Here is a 16,045-nt window from a genome sequence, read left to right on the forward strand (position 1 = left end):
GTAGTGGGATTGATCGTAACATTATAACGCCCCCACGGCTGAAAGGGGTGACCGGGATTCGAACCCGCGACCCTCAGATTACGAGTCGAATGCTTTAACCCACCTGGCCATGCTGGGCCAAAATGAATAAATTAACGTAGTTGTGATTATTGAAAAATATGTCTATTACAGAAATATTTCTTTGTAATTAATGAACAATTGATATTTTTTGTCAAAATATCCCAATTGGCGAATACAACCTTAACATCTGATAGTGTGTAACTCATTATTTCATTTTGTGTAATGTAGAACCTTTTTTACAAAGGATGTATAAAACCGAACAAAAAATATATTAAATGATTATATAAATTTGAAGCAAAACTATTTATAGTAGAAGGAATTTCCTTATTATTTTTTTTACCAAAGTAGGTGTTAATGTTTTCAGAAAATTTGACTCCTACAACAGAGTTTTATTTTTAAAAGTAATTTTATTTTGTGTCACTCTTCAATTCTACTTCATATTTTTCCACATGGACTTGATTAGTTCTACAAGATAAGAATTTTAATTACATACTGACAGATAATCCATGTTGTTCACTGATTGTTCCTTTATTATAGTGAACTCACCTTTTAATGTACATTTAACTCATATTGTACAGTAGCTATCTGAAGATGTACAATACTACGTTTTAATATCGAAGTAATAACGATGAATCTTTTTTATTATATTTATTTGGTACGAGAGATTAATTATATTAACTTTGTCGTCATAGGAATCATCAACGCATCATATTTTCGATCAACAAAACTACTAGAAATTGATATCTTTATAAAACAAATTAATGGTATTCTAACTTATTAAAAACGTTACAGATTGAACGTATTTAATGTATCGCTTAAAATGTTTCAATCTACATGAAAAAATAAATTTCACAATTTTTACCTGTGTTCTTAGATGTCAGTTTAAATCCGAAGTGTACAAATTCTTGTTTTCTTTATATTTTAATTAAAAGTAACGATAGAAGAGGTGGTTTCTCAAGTTAAAATGATTGATATCCATGTGATTAAAGAAAAAGTTCGAAACATTACATAGTAACAGAATTTTTATTTTATCTTGTATTACTTGAGAATATACAACCTATTATTCATGAAAGTATGAACCTAATTACAAATCAGTAACGCTACATATATAAACAAAGAACCAACTTGAACCTCGTGTTTAAATTTATTCTTTTGCCCAAACACAGAGAACACGTAGGATTTATTTTTTTCAAGATTGCAGCATTACTCACGGATTGTGTGTTAGCAGTATCAGATCAATTAGCATTATATATCCAATTACACTGAACGACAAGCTATAAATTTAAACAACTGATTTAAAATCATAATTCTGACTTATACTTGAAGTTTGTTAATAAATAAAGTACATTTGTTCAGAGATGACGAAACTCACTTGAAGTATGTATTCTGAAGACTGTTGGTATCACTATTAAAACTTTAATTAGAGTATTAACACCCATACCAGCCGTCTGTACTTGTTCAATTATTATAATAAAGGTCAATTTAATCTAATCGTTGAGTTTATTTTTACAATGTATTATACACCCTTGTGCAAATTATTTGAGACAAGACGGAAAATTATGATTTTTTCAATTGTTTTGCGTTTTATTTCTGAGAATCCAAAAATTGCTCACAAATTAATACATGATATGACCGCCTTTATTTTTCAGATCATTAACCGCTTTGGCATCGAGTTCACGAGTTGACTGCAATCATTACTAATTTTTGGATCGCGGTACCACACCTCAACTATGGTCTCAATTAGCTTATCTTTCGTAGTACAGCGGTATGTCTACGGATATACAACGCTAAAATCAGAGGTTCGATTCCCCTCGGTGGGCTCAACAGATAGCCCGATGTGGCTTTGCTATAAGAAAAAAACACAAACACATCGTAGTACAGTCTTTTCCCCGAACTCTTTCTTCACAAATCGCCCAAAGATTTTCAATAGGATTTAAGTCCGGAGAGTTTCCAGACCAGTCCAACACCTTCATTTGCGTTGTAGTCATAAAATTCTTCACAAGTTTCGATGTGTGGCACGGAGCCATATCTTGCTGAAAAATGACGGATCCATCTGGAAATCTCTTTTTCAATTATGGAACGGCTTTTCTCTGCAAAACTTCGATGTACTGTGGTCCTCGCATCATACAAGGGTGTAGTATTTAAATAAGTACTAAAATGACCATTTTCCAAAGAAATTATGTTGATCTGGATGTGAAAACGCAATGAAAAGATTATTAGATGTCATATTATTGCTACAGTCTCGTATTTGCCGTGTTATCGCGATTAAGGATGGTAAACTAGCGTTTGGAAAAAAGTGTTTTAGTCAACAGAAAACTATTTGAATCTCATCCGTTACTTGCGCAAATGTATAATATCTGCAGTTATAATAAAGCAGTGACACTATTATTTACACGAGATACAACTGTGTAAGTACTGGTTATATGTGTCGCCTATGATAAATGCTAATTTATATTTTATTTGTAGTTGCATATTTCTCAAGATGTTTTTAGTATTTGTAGGTGTTTTGGTTTCTGTTATACAGTTGTATATTTACATATAAAGTGCAATATACTTAAACCATCGGCCAGGATACGATGCTGTTATACCATAACAACACTGCACAACTATTTTTTTAAAGTTTTGTTTCCTTAAAAGAGTTTTCTGATTTTTACAGGGACCTGGTTGGTATGCACAAATATAGTTTTGGTTTTGCTTCATCACGTAGGAATTCTGAGAAAGAAACAGTTAACTGTTTACCGGCAATAACGTATTTAATTGAGTTTATGTTTCTAATACGCTATTAAGTTCAACATAATTAAGTGTTTTACTCGTGATTTTCATTTGTATTCAATGTCCGGTGCATCACGTTGCAGTGTCCAACAGTGGTCAGCAAGCATTGACGAATTTTAGTTGCCCTGATATCGTTTTTCCATTGTAGCAATGTCCTGGTGAAACCTTTCACCGTGTGCGTCACTGACAGCACCGAGATTTGCGAGGAACAAGTCCAAGTGTGAATGGAGGAAATGAATCTTGAATAATATGTTGCACTTCATTGTTTTGTATGCTCAAAGCATACCAGCTTAATGTAATGTGGGGCAAGAACTGATTAAGGTAGAATTTGAACGATAAAGAGTTGGATGATTGTTTAACGTAATATGAATGTGCATTACTGCCAAAGGAGATGCAAAAGAATTGGACGGAATGTGGTAGTGGTAGCAAAATGGGAAACGATTATTATTAGATTACTTCTATTTGAAAAAAAATAAGTTTATACGAAATATTTAAGCTTATTAACAGAGAATGAATAAGTCTATAATGAATCGCGAAATAAAACTGGAAACAAGTTGTATTATAGGAATATAAATCATTGTCCAGTAATAGTCATTTGAAATTTCGAAGTTACTTCTCTTACTCATCTTCGCCAAAAATGGAATTTGACAAACATGTTATTTGAAGTAGCAAGTTAACTTTTTACGTGTAAAGAAAGATGTGTTGATAAACTGTAATAGTAGAATTACGCTTCCATATTTAGTCAAGAGTTATATTTGGCCAGCTATCGTAGTATCAGCATTTAAACTACGCTGCAGAACAGGGGTAGGCAATTTATTTTCCATAGTGGCCACAACTACGGCTAATGAAAACAACGTTGGCCATACTATTAAAAAAATTGAAAGATGTTAAATTAATCAAATTAATTGCATTTCAACTAACTTTCAATGTGAAAATTGATGGGGTTTTCATCAACAAGTTTCGTGAAATTTGGTTTACTATCTTTGCTTAATGAGCATCTTAGCTCTGCCTCTAAATTTATGTTAGTAAGCCGAAATCTGTTTCTAGACTTGAGAAAATCCAGCGTAAAAAATGTTGACTCACAAACCCATGTGGATCCAAACATAGAAAATGATTTTGAAATTGCTATTTTTAAATTTGGAAGATTCTCATTTATCAGAATAATGAGCCACATCTCTCTGATAGAACAGGCCCAGCATGGCCTATCGCGTAAGGCGTGCGACTCGTAATCCGCGGGTTCGCGCCCGCGTCGCGCCAAACATGCTCGCCTTCCCAGCCGTGGGGGCGTTATAATGTGACGGTCAATCCCACTATTCATTGGTAAAGAGTAGCTCAAGATTTGGCGGTGGGTGGTGATGATTAGCTGCCTTCCCTCTAGTCTTACACTACTAAATTAGGGACGGCTAGCACACATAGCCCTCCAGTAGCTTTGTTTGAAATTAAAAAAAAAAAACACTGATTGAACATTTTGTTTACCTTTAATATGTTCTACACTTTGCAGGGTAAGCATCTCGTCTTCAAATCCACACTTAACCAAAACAAAAAAGATCTAATTTCCTTACTGAAAGTTCCTAAACCAAATTGAAATGGATCATGCAAAATTTAATACCAATTTCAAATTTTAAATTCAGAGAAACGTTATTCACAGATTTGAGATAGATTTGTGACTTAGTTTGCATAGAAATCATCTTTAGCATCAGAGAAATCATAGTGATTATTATTTTCTAGAAAACTGTTAAATTTTGCAAAATGTATTAATTCATTTTTTTTGTAATTCTTCTGCAAGGAGGTTTAGCTTTAATTGAAATTCATGAATAGACTATGATTGCTCTCTTATTATTTCACCTCTTCCCTGAAGTTTCGAATTCAAATTATTCAAGTGAGCCATCATGTCGCACAGAAAGTGAAAACTACACTGTCATGACAGTTTCAATTTCAGGGAATTTTTCAATCTTTTCTTTTTCAACAAGATACTCATTTATTTGAGAAAATAAGGAAGTAAGTCGTTCCAAGACATTTCCTGTACTTAACCATCTTACATTTGCAAAGTCAGTAAGATCATCAAAAGTACAGTCACTGCTTTTCTTCAAATACTCAACAAACTGTCGATAGATGAGAGAGCTTCCACTTCTAATATAATTCATAATTTTTTCATTGTCCATCAAATTTTTCAGTTCATCACTTTTATACATCTGAGCACAAATATTCCTGATGCAAAATGCAATGGAAAGATAGCAGCATGAATTTCATATTATTTTCGATTAAATGCTGCTTCAAAAGAGAAAGAAATCCTAATTTAGCCCCAGTCATGGCGGGAACACTGTCTGTTGTGACAAAACCAGTTTTTAAAATCCAGATTGAATTTTTTGACATTTCAAGAAATTTTTTAAAGATGTTTTTCCACACCTTCGATCTTGTAATCCACAAAGGCCAAGCATTTCTTCCATCACTTGAAGATTTGAAGTTACATATCGAACCCATAATATCAACTGTTCAGTGACACTAACATCTGTTGACTATTCTAATGCTAAAGATAAATGCAAACATTCTTTTTGTTGCTCAAGCAACTTATTTTTTATGTCTTTCGCTAACTTTAGCATTATGCAGACAATTGGTCTTCAACTTAATTGTAAATTATTTACTTTTGAAAAAATATCATCATTTATTTATGAATCATAATTCTCCAACAGAGTTTTAATGACCACAATCAATATTTCTTTTACTAGTTCAGCATCAAAAAAATGATTTTTAGCAAGAATCCAAGCTACTTTATAGCAAACTTACGTAACTAGTTTTATCGATGATAAAAATCTTTTTAGGCCTCCTTTTGTTCATGAAGTTGTGTTTTCAGACGGCTAATTTCATTCATAAGATCTTTGCTATCAACTGGAAATTTTACATCAAATTAATTGTGAAAATTGTTAAAGTGTTCCTTGAAGTTGTAAACTTTATTATTCTTAAAAACTTTGTTACACAAAAGACACACTAGCTTATTATTTGCTTCAATCACTTCAACTTCCAACTTTCATTAAATTCTTGTTTCACGTTTTCCCAGTCACGCGCCATTTTCTTTTCAACAATAATGCCAGAAACAATTAAATTGTCTTTATTTTCTGAGTGTTCATCATCATTTGGATACTTTCGTTTTCGAATTATCCACTCATCCATATTATGGGATTAAAAACAAAATACATGTAAACACTTGAAATTGCACAATAAAAATGTGATTGCAAGCGCATGCAAAACAACGCATACTCAATGACAAACATCTGAACCAGATTGACGTTACAAAATGGGCGGAGTCTGTGTCAGTGATGAAGCGTGCTGCAGTGTAGTTAGTAATGTCGAAAAAACCTACTTGTAGAGAAATATATACGTAAAAACGGCTCCTTTGGGTTGAGAAAATGTTTTATGAATAAGAGAGAACAACGTTTCGACCTTCTTCGGTCATCGTCAGGTTTAACGAGCCGTTTTTGCATATATAGTGTAGTTATCAGTGATGACGAGAAACCCACTTGTTGAGAATTGTATATGCAAAAACGGCTCGTTTGGGTTGAGAAAATATTTTACATAGAAGAGCGAACAACGTTTCGACCTTCTTCGGTCATCGTCAGGTTCACAAAGAAAGAGGTAACTGACCGGAAGCTGACCACATGTTTCAAAGGGGTTGTGTAACTGTGTGTCGAAATGTAGAGGGCGGTATTAGACGTTTGAATATATAATTTTATTATATTAATATAGGTATAAAGGCGTTCCTTTATATTGGTTTATTTTGGGTTTAAGTTGTCGTATAAGTAAGGCTTCTTTAATTTTGCGTTTGTTTCTTTATTTAGTATTTGAGTGTTTTCAATAGTTATGTTGTGTTTATTTGACTTGCAGTGTTGGAAAACGTGTGAAGGTGACTTTTTATGTTCTTTGAATCTGGTTTCCATTTTTCTACTTGTTTCTCCAATATAGAAGTCGTGGCAGTTATTACATTTATTTTATAAATAATGTTCAAACATCTAATACCGCCCTCTACATTTCGACACACAGTAACACAACCCCTTTGTTATGTTTTTTGACCTGTACAAGGGTAGCTTTAAATCTTTTCTTTTACAGTGTTTTATCTGTTATTTATATAAAAATACGGAAATTTAAAACAGATTTTTAAGGTATAGTTTCAACAAGCAGAGCTTGCTTATTATTTGTTTGCCTTTTCTCTCTGTAAGTGAGTCTCAAGGTTGTTTTCGTAGATAAAGTAAGTGGATTTTTGTTTGTGCGGAATAATGGATTTTGTTAATTTGCATCAAGCTTTTCTTGCTAATTATCAACAATCAAGTTCACAAAAAATCTTTAGTTTTTTCTTCATGACGTATTTTAACTTAATTTTTTAGAAAGCTTATGATGTTGTATTTTGGTAATTATTCTGTTTTGAATTATGGAATGACAGAAGTGATCAACAGTTCAAGCACTAAATGTTTTAAGTGTTTCAGTAGTTCTAGGATTGTCATGTCTTAGTGTAGTTTTGTATATTGGTATATTTACTCAATAGATTAAAGACATGAATTAAATATCAGAAAGAACAATGTACTATGTTTTTAAAATTCATGCAATTTTATTTTGGTTGTGCAGAGTAAAAGTTGTTTATTTTGTTGGCAATTTTTCACCAGGTTTACCTGGCATCATCATGTGATATTAAAAAAAAACAGGTAAACCTGGTGAAACATTGTGAATAAAACAAAAGTTTTTACTATGCCTAACTAATAACAATTTGTATGAAGAGCAAAAACTGCCTTCCAGTAATTACATATTAGTTTGAACTGTGTGGAACTGTTAGCATTAGTTGTCATGGTATCTTATGAGAATTACTGTTTCAAAATTTTTATGTGAAAATTATCTCATCATTTTGGTATACAGATATAAAACTGATGACAATTTTTTCATGTAAAAATGTAGCAAAATAATGTCAACTTAGGGATTTGTAATTGTTTAAAACTTGTTACCTTTTTAAAGGATGTAACATTTTAATCTGTTTCTCTGTAGTCTAGATACAAGTTTTGATGAGGACATAAAGTGAAGCTTCTGTGTAATTGTAGAATATTAAATATGAAGGTTGAACCATTTTCTGAAGAGGAACAGGATGTTTTGGTGGATAAGAAACTGGAGAAAAATGAACATGAAACTTTCACAACAATGAATGGTAAGCAAATATATTTAGAATGTAAATGTGTTCTTCATAACATAAATAGTGTTAAACTTACTTGTTTTAATTTAATAGCATTTTTAATTTTTTAATTATTGTTTCATAATTTTTGTGTGATATTATTTCAAGTCTTGACATGTATATCACTAAAAATGTTTCATTCTTGTTATGATAGTCCTTGTTCAGATAAAGTTGAATCTATTGTCACTTTCATAATCATATTCTATTGTGTCACCTGTGAGTGAGGTTAAGCTGAGAACTTTCAAGTGTTAACTGAGATGAAGGATTAACCAACTATGTACTGTTAGTAAATAGCTCATATGTGATTTTATCATTGTGAGATTTTTCTTAATCTATCCTTATTCATTTTTCTGTACTAGTGGTTTGAGAACAGTCATAATTATACCATTTCACCTGTGTTGCTGTTTCAGGCTCAAATGACTAAGCTTTGAATGTTCTTGATGCTGGCATCATACTTATTAAGAGTTTTACATTTATCCACTTTATACAGTAATTATTAGCTGTACTGCAAGCTTCTCCTTTAATAGAGACTGTATTCCTTATCTCACAAAAGAAACCCACATATGGTTCCTTGTCACTCATTGATAAATGTATTTCAGTCAGACTGTGGGTTTACAACATATGTTACATACATCACTGTTAAATAAGGAACACTTAATGTATATTTAAACAAATACAATAACATGGATAATGCATATAATTTAATAAATAATTATCTGGCTTGTTGTCATTGTCCTTTGAGTAACATTAGAAGATATATTTCATGTTTGTTATTTCCCTTTCTGACACTTGGTTACTGAATCCCAAGTTTTCTACTTACAGAATCCATTTTTGGCCTTTTGCTAACGAGGAGTCAGTTCAGTATTTAACCCTCGTTTCACCAGTAGGTCAAAATGCACATCACTACTTTCTCTTGAGCTGCATTCATAAATTAATAAAATTGTCTTTTTGTTTTATGAATAAATTTGACATCATATCATAGCTAATAAATCACATTTTTGATACAATATTTTCCCTGTCTGACATAATAGCTATTCTTATTCATTGCTTCTTCCTAGGAAACACTGTTTTTTGTCACCACTACCCTTACTTGTTTACACATGGTAAAGTTGTACTATAGCATGCAAATAAACATGCAAACATTTTCCACCTATACGAGTGTGATAAAGTTCCAGGTGCAGCTGGTTTCCTGTGTCCTGTAGAGCTCAGTTTTCACTTTGGAATTTAGATTTCTAGCATGCAGAAGTGTTTAGCTTTTCATTGTTTTTGTTTCATTTTTTAATTGATTAACTTAAAAATTAACTCAGTTATAGATGCTATTGTAATTTTTTCAAATTTTGTTGTATTTTATGGAATATTTTATTCACCAACTCAAGATTTTCAGAGTGTTTAATTATTATAACTTCTGTTATGATTGTCACCACTGTACAACAATCTGTTGGTTCTATGGCCTTGAGTTTTACTGTTTTGAAGAAGAGGTTTATGACTTAGATCTCAGTGAATTGGAATTACTTCCTTGGTCTGTTGTTTTTCTTTACTCAAGGGCAGTATATGTGGATTAGTTGATATTTTGGGCACTTTTGTTTTTTTGCACATCCATCCTTTGTCATGCAGTTCTGGGCCTTGTCTATGGATGTTCCCACATCTTTATCCACCTTTCTTTGTCATAAATTCCAAGAAAAGTTACTATTTTTTTTCTCATTATTATATTTCTTTCCTCTCCAAAGGCCCCCGCTAGTACAGCAGTAAGTCTACTGATTTACAACATTTAAAATCAGGGGTTCAATTCCCCTCGGTGGGCTCAGCAGATAGCCCAATGTGGCTTTGCTGTAAGAAAAATGCACACCCTCTCCATATTTACTGAATAACCCTTGGAGTTGGATAGATAGTGGCTTATTCTCCAATAATTTTGAGATGTTTAAGATGTCACATCTGCACTTCTGTGGTGTTTTCATAATTCTGATTAGGAAGGGATAGTATGTACATTTTACATTCTTTTACTTTCTTATTAAATGTTTCCATTGAAACAAGCTTACATTCTGAAAACCATCTAACTCTTTTACTTTTTAATGTGGGTCTGTTGACTTAGGTGGTTGTTTTACTTATCAGTTATGGATTGCATGTAATTCAACTCCAGCTAGGCATGGCCAGGTGGTTATGGTGCTTGACTTGTAATCTGAGGGTTGCAGGTTTCTATTTCAGCAAACATGCTTGCCCTTTCAGCCATGGAGGTGTTATAATGTGATGGTCAATCCCACTATTCACTGGTAAGAGTAACCCAAGAGTTCACAGTGGGTGGTGATGACTAGCTGCCTTTCCTCTAATTTTTGTGACAACAACTATGTGCATGATAATCCAGAGTGTATTTTAAGAATCTACTCTTTACTAAAATTTGATAATCTTCTGTGGACCAGTATATTATGTAAAAAATTATATAAGAGGCCATATTGTTAATTATAATGTTTAGATTTTGATTATTTATTGATGCACACATTACATTGTGGCTTATTATAGAGAAATCTGTATTGTTTGTATTTCTAGTTACAGGAAAAACCCATTACTTTGAAGAAAGATCTCCACATACCAATTTTAAGTTTGATGTGATAAAGAGGAAACCGAAGATGTCTATGATGGAGATGAAGATACAGTGGAGGTAAGTTGTATGTTAAAACATTTACAGTTGTGTTATTGAAGAGAATATATAGTTGTAATGTGTCTTTTTGGACATTCTCTTGAGCCTAATTCTTCATTACATGATTGTAGTTACAAGCTGAGCAAATTCACTACTGGTTTGTTACACTGTTACAAATAAATTGCTTACAGATCTGTTTGCAACACTGATATTGTCAGGTCACAAATATTTAATTGTTAATGCTTCCATAGAACATTCTGTAACCTTTATATTAATTACTTAAGCAAATCTCATTGTTTGTAATATAAAATACTAGATTCTTCTTCTGAGTATAAATTTCTATTATCCTGTGTTGAATCAGCCCTGGTACTTGTAGTGATTTAGCATGTTGTATTAAATTAGATCCGGAACACCACCACATCAATTCAGTCCTTACATCGTGATGATCAGTCTGACTTCATTATATAGTAATACAGCAGAGCTTCTATAAAAGGATCTGTTGTAAGGTTGTGATGTTCCAACCTACATTCCTTGTTTATTCCATCTAGTGTACTAGAGTGATGATTTACCACCACTTTTTAAAAACAGTTCAGTTCCATAGAACTCTGCAGGCACTACATCTAGTGTCTTGATCACTATGTGTTGGAATGAAATAGTTTGGTTACTCATTTCTTTCTTCTGCTGCATGAGATATGTGAAAGTTGAACAAATATGTTAGGAAAGTCACTTCTATACATGTGAGCTTTGTTGCTGTTGAAGCAAACATTCTTTTAATTATATTGTGTACTTTTGTTGGGGCAGATGGGTGATTCTTACAGCGTATGTTTTTGTTTCTAAATTTTCTATTGTTCACTATTATACTTACTTCACCTAGGGCTCAACTTGTTGCATATCTGCCCAAATAGTTTTAGTTCTAGTGGGTTGATCAGTTTTTTCTTTACTTTCTTGTGAGGCTTGATGGATTCCAGTGACTTTTTTCTGTAAGTTATATTTTTGGTGTATATTCATAAAATATCACAAGAATTTTCTAGAAAAAAAAGAATGTTTTTAATTAAGTATTTGTCATAAAAAAATTGTCAATATGTTTCTATTTAAATGGAATAAGAGGAGTAAGTGTTTACTGCTTTTAGTGGAAAGTGATCTTCATATGAAATTTAAAAATACTTTTTCTTAAATAAATTAGTCTTTATTATTATTATCAAAATACTATATTTCATTTCTTATTTTTTCTACTGTAACTGTATAAGGGCTTGTTCAAGTTTAAGTGACTTTGTCATTACCATAAAAATGTATGAAATAAATTTAGACTTCCTTTATTTCACTCTAGACTGACTGCATATTGTTTATCCTAAGTACTTTAAAGCATGTAAGTATCTTATTTAATTCTGTTTTGTAACAACTTTAATAGATTGAGTTGAACCTGGCAGGTAGTGTGCCAGACCATGGACCTAAGATTTCATGGTTAATAATTTATTATTGAAAAAAACAAAATAGAAATCACTCTTAGCCATGGATATTATATAAGAGTGTTGGTCAAATCTTATATTTTGTATTGACAACTGTTTGTCATGGATAGTGTTGCTATCTTCTATCCTTATTTAGTTTTCTTGCAAAATCCAACAAATATAGACTAATATGATCAATTAATTCACAAGATCCAATAATAATTGGTTAGTGTAATTCTATGACTGTTATCTACAATTGGATAATATAACCTAATTGAATAATAGCTTGTGATTAGCAATTTTTTCTTTGCTCTTTGGCATTGCTGATTCATAACTGTGCAGCCCTATTCAACTGGGATTTAACGAGAATTAGTTCTTCCATTATCAGTGCACGAGAATGTTATCTACATAAAATACATAATACATGTGATAAAACAGAATATGATAGTATGAAGTTTAACAGGAATGAAACTGTTTTGTCAGTGCATATTATGATATTTCTTATAGTAGTCATGTTAATTTAGTGTATCCAGCTGCTATTTGACTTGTGATTTATTGACTTAGACATAGAATGTTTAATATGTTGGGATAAAATCATTTATTTTTTGAAGTTTATTAAATGATGGTTATTTCAATAATAGTTAATTGTATGTCATAGTAATCTATAGGTTTAGAAATATTTTGTTTGATAACTATTAAGTATATTTTACTTTTGAAAATTGTCACTGGTTAATTTTCATATCTTTGTGATTATGGTGTTTATGATGTGACTTTGTGTAAGCACCAAATGCAAATGTAAGATTAGAATAAGAAAATTTGAAACGATAAGTAATGACCTTTGAACTATGTTCAATGAATAATCCCATCTTGTAAGTTATTAAGCATATGGAGGATGTTCATCTCAAGTTACCATCTTGAATGACCCAATTTTAGTTGCTTTTAAAATATTAAGTAAACAGTATACACGTAAAACAAGAAACATCACACGTACTTGTGACTTGTTTTTCTCTGTCAATGAAATCTAAGATTTTCGTTCATACTAATGATACAAATATACTACATTTTTATTAAATCAAATTGTACTCTGTCTATCACCAGGTGAGTATTATGATCAAACAAACTTTGCCATCTTCCTTATTAGTTCTGGAAAATTTTAACGAACACAATCCTGAATGACATGATTCAGATACTGATGTCTGGGTCAAGTGTAAACTCTTGGATGATAATATCTTTTTTGTTTGCTGTTGCTTGTGTGCATATCTTTTTTTTACTGCCATTACTCCCTCCATTTGCTGCACTTCTTTCCCAAATGATAGCTCTGGAACGTGTTGATAGGTTTTTCATCTTTCAGAGCTTTAGTCATCTGTTAACCTCTTGTCTGTTAACAACTTGAGGGGAGTAGTAAGTGACTGTTGTCAAGGTAGCTATTAGTTTCATTTTTTAAAACTTCAAGATATTCACCATAGTATTATCATCTATGCTGGTATGGTAAATGTACCTCTTTTATGGTTAACACTGCGTGTGATTTCCACAGATAGCATTTCATTATCTACTGTATAATTTAGCTTTAAACTTCAATGAGACAGGCCTTCCTTGCATGGAAGCATCTTGGTATGATCTTTTTGTTCTTAATTATGCTTATGACATTATATGGAGGACTGGCATAATACAGAACATTTATTACTATCGATTGCATGATCACTGACCCATTTGTATTGATTTCTATCTGTATGGCCATCTCAGGTACATGAAGTCCATAATGTATAACTTCAAATTTCCCCAACATTTTGTCTGAATAGACTACAGAAAACAGTTTCATGCTTTCTTCTTCTAAAACCATTTACATGGATTCTTTAAGCAGTGGGAATTATACCCTAAAATGTGCAAACAAAAAAGGATGAAATCAAAATTGGTGGCCAGATTGGTTCAACTTTGGGCATGATGGGTGGGTAAAACAAAATATATGGCACAGCTAATTCACTAATGTTATAAGTGTGGGTTCAAGTTTGGTTGCCAGTTGTGATTTTATTCCTTTAACCCTATTATCTTATATTTTAATGCATCTGTCATGAGGTTTTATTGTCTTATATTAAAAATGTTATTAAACCACTCTTGCAATAAGTATGAAATTACTCGCTATAAAATTGTAATTATGCAAACAAACCATAATTTTTTTAGTCTTCAATTTTGTTTAGCTACAGAGCTATTAAATAGAAAATCAGGATTTAATAGTCTTCTTTTATGGTTGATTCTATATTATCTATAATCATTAAAAGCCAAGGTTTTCACCTATTAGTTGATATATAATATTACTTTTGTTCTGAAAATGGAATTGTCATTTTTTTTTTCAGAGAAGCTTCATTCCTATGAGAAAGATAACTAGCTTCGACAAATTTGTAATGGCCTTGTTACATGTAAATAGAATTGTGATAATTAGATGAAATTGTCTGCTTCTTGCAGGTTATTGTTCTTGTGTTCTTTGGTGCATTATTTAATTAAATAAAAGTTCAGTGTACTTCTACCATTAGTATAAAATGTTCGGGTAAAATTTCATCACAATAAGAAGTTAAGGAAATATTAGGTAAAATAAATAATATTATAAAAATGTCTTATACGGCCTACACATGAGTGACTTGTGATTAAGCTAATTAGATAGCGTAATGTTCTGCAACTTATAAATAGCAAGATTAATAATTGGATGTGGTTCAAAAGGCAATAAAACAATGAAATGTAATTATAAATAGATGTATACTGTTAGGAGTTTAAATCTACTTGATAAATGTAGTTTGATGTCACAATAAGAAATCAGTATTGAAAAAAAGGGCAATTTGTTATGTTTTCTGTTTTTTCATGGTTATGAGGTGAGTAAAGTTGTCCAACCTTTATAGATTTAGGGTAGATAAAGGGCAATTTGTTATGTTTTCTGTTTTTTCATGGTTATGAGGTGAGTAAAGTTGTCCAACCTTTATAGATTTAGGGTAGATAAATAATGAAGTTTTACTGCAAATAAACATTTCAAATGCAATTAAATATTTTTAGAGATTGTACAAATGAAATACTAGATAAAGAAAAGCATTTTTATCTTATCATAAAAATTGCTTTCCATACATCGTTTAAAACAAATATTCAACATATATACGAACATTTTTTTTCTATTATTATTTACAATACTTCACTAGAAAGTAAGACTTTGTGTTTGTAAAATACTTATTACATTTATTGAAGGACTGTCATATTTTGTGAAGATATACCTTCTGCATTAAAATATAATAGTATCAAATCTCTAAAACCCTTGAACCAGAACAAAGAGATCATGTGGTTTGTCAGATTGACTGAGCTCTTGTTGTGAGAGTTAAATTACTAACTTGGTTCCTCTTCAGCTGCATTTTTATTTCACACCTTAGGTGTGTTTGAAGAGACAACATGACATTTTGTTAATACACTCTAAGAAACTATGACAAGTAAGTGACACTTGATAGTAACCAGTATTAGCTTTGGGATTGCAAATCTATTATTCAGTACAGATCTATACTTTACAGAACCAATCAGATTCTTTACAATACATGATGGTAACTTTTCTCTTTAAAATAATGTTAGTAACTTCATTTATTGCAATGCCATTGAAACTAGAATAGCAGTTTTGTATTATAATACAACATTATCTATGCTATTTCTATATGCTAATATAACATGATGCTCTTTAATAAGGATAATTACATAAAGTTTAGCAGATTTTTGCGAAATTTGGAAGAAAATAATAATGGTTCACCTGTATTATTCTTTAGAAAACCTAAGCTAGAAACTGCTAATCTAGTTTGCTTGGTCCAAGGATTACTTTTGTATTTGCACATGGTTTTACACAAAAGTTTCTTTAGATCTAAATCAAGTATCTTTATTCTGACTGACTAAAAACTTAGAAACAGTTCTTTA

At 31.5% G+C, this 16,045-nt stretch overlaps 1 protein-coding gene across 1 annotated transcript in view; it reads left to right on the forward strand.

The window, feature by feature from the left end:
* Positions 1-1,728: 1,728 nt before the first annotated feature.
* The window catches only part of LOC143235796 (uncharacterized), a gene marked incomplete at its 3' end in the record, with an annotated part of 35,409 nt that continues 21,092 nt past the window's right edge, over positions 1,729-16,045 (forward strand). Inside the window, exons 1-3 of the mRNA XM_076473995.1 lie at positions 1,729-1,825; positions 7,858-8,014; positions 10,580-10,691. The remainder of the gene's footprint in view (positions 1,826-7,857; positions 8,015-10,579; positions 10,692-16,045) is intronic.

The sequence above is a fragment of the Tachypleus tridentatus genome, chromosome 12 (assembly GCF_004210375.1).
Source record: "Tachypleus tridentatus isolate NWPU-2018 chromosome 12, ASM421037v1, whole genome shotgun sequence".
Classification (NCBI taxonomy): Eukaryota; Metazoa; Arthropoda; class Merostomata; order Xiphosura; family Limulidae; genus Tachypleus; species Tachypleus tridentatus.